The sequence below is a fragment of the Cebus imitator genome, unplaced genomic scaffold (assembly GCF_001604975.1).
Source record: "Cebus imitator isolate Cc_AM_T3 unplaced genomic scaffold, Cebus_imitator-1.0 Scaffold792, whole genome shotgun sequence".
Classification (NCBI taxonomy): domain Eukaryota; kingdom Metazoa; phylum Chordata; class Mammalia; order Primates; family Cebidae; genus Cebus; species Cebus imitator.
The window spans coordinates 32,054-33,903 of NW_016108107.1; the positions used below are offsets into that span (position 1 = coordinate 32,054).

The 1,850-nt window shown below is 56.4% G+C and overlaps 1 long non-coding RNA gene across 1 annotated transcript in view; it reads left to right on the forward strand.

Annotated features, from left to right (window-relative positions):
• The first annotated feature begins 675 nt into the window (after window positions 1–675).
• The window catches only part of LOC108297324, a 44,628-nt gene continuing 43,453 nt past the window's right edge, over window positions 676–1,850 (forward strand). The window contains exon 1 of the long non-coding RNA XR_001822171.2: window positions 676–791. This is a non-coding gene — a long non-coding RNA (uncharacterized LOC108297324). The remainder of the gene's footprint in view (window positions 792–1,850) is intronic.

Below are 1,850 nucleotides of genomic sequence, written 5' to 3' on the forward strand. Positions count from 1 at the left end.
CACTTGAGGCCAGGTGTTCAAGGCCAGCCTGGGCAACATAGTGAGATTCCAATCTCTACCAAAAATAAATAAATAAATAAACAAATAAATAAATAAATAAACTACAACGTTTCTGGCACCCCAGATGCCACCAGCCTCACTACTCTCTGAGGGGTGGGATTTTAACACGCAAAGACCTTGTAACCCCATCACTTCTCGCAACTTTAGCTGATTAATTACTTTCTTAAAACCTAGACTGCCGGGCGCAGTGGCTCACGCCTGTAATCCCAGCACTTTGGGAGGCTGAGGTGGGCGGATTACCTGAGGTCAGGAGTTCGAGACCAGCCTAGACAAAATGGTGAAACCCCCGTCTCTACTAAAAATACAAAAATTAGCCGGGCGGGGTGGCGGGGGCCTGTAGTCTCAGCTACTGGGGAGGCTGAGGCAGGAAAATCGTTTGAACCCGGGAGGCGGAGGTTACAGTGAGCTGAGATCGGAGCACTGCGCTCCAGCCTGGGCGACAGAGAGACTCCACCTCAAAAAAAGAAAACACGAGATAGTCCTGCCCGCAAGCTCTTAGCAGTCTGAAGCGAAGTCCTGGGCGAAGGACACAGCGACCCTCCCCGGCCCCCCGAAAAGGGACCGGGCGGGCAGCAAGAGGTTCCGGGTCCGCCAAGCTCCCGGCGTGCACCGCGGCGCGCGGAGCTGGCTGGCTGGCGCGGTCGGCGGCGGCGGCGGAGGGGCAGCTGTGGGGTGTGCGGTTCCTTGTCCGCTGGCAGCCGGGGGGCGACGACGCGGGACGTCATGGAAGTGTAAGTCTCCCGGGACGAGTCCCTTTTGGGTCGAGGAGGTTGGACCGCCGAGAGCCGAGAGCCGCGGGTACTGGGCGACCCCTTCTGCGGGAGTGAGGGCCGAGGCCGGCCCTGTCCGGGAGGGCCGCGCTTGTGGGAACGGGGACGAACGGGACTCTCGCTCTGCCCTGCCCAGCCTTCGCTTCCCCTCCACAGCCTGTGTCTGGGATGCGAGGCCGAGCATCTCCGGATCCGCTGCCTTCCAGTGTGCCTCCTCCTCCTCTCATTCATTTACCAGCGTTTCTGGGTCACAGTGCGGGGGTGGAGCCCAGCCTGGTATCCGACCCCGGACTTAGAAGGCTGTGAAGGCCTGTCTGCCCGCGCTGAAAGTGGCTGGAGGAGAGACGAATCAGGGCGGGGTAGAGTAGAGCTCTGCTTGCGGCACCGGGCTCTTGGGGAGCCCTCACTCGGAAGAGCTGCTGTCAGAGTTTGATGGGGGCGGTCAACCCTGTGAGGGAAGGGAAGGGTTTTTGCGGGGAGAGGGGAAGGATATGAGCCAGGACTGGGACCGGAGAAACAGCACGGGGTGTGCGGGTGGGTGTGTACAGGCGAGGGTAAAGTGTTTTCTGACAGTTTGACCGCACGTGGTCTTTTCCATGCTTGCTGGTTGCACCTCGTGCAAATGAAGTTTTTTGCATCTACTCGGAATGTGGGTTTTATATGGTTGATGTTAACTTGTAGGTATTACCTATCTTGTGTTCTCTGTGAACTGATTATTTGATACAGTTTCAAGTTCTTTTGCCTCATGCTTAAAAGTTATATGTACTACGGCAGTTCAGATTTTTACGTTTTTAATTAATTTTGTTTTTTCTTAAGAAACAGGGTCTTGGCCGGGCGCAGTGGCTCAAGCCTGTAATTCCAGCACTTTGGGAGGCCGAGGCGGGTGGATCACGAGGTCAAGAGCTCGAGACCATCCTGGTCAACATGGTGAAACCCCGTCTCTACTAAAAATACAAAAAATTAGCTGGGCATGGCGGCGCGTGCCTGTAGTCCCAGCTACTCAGGAGGCTGAGGCAGGAG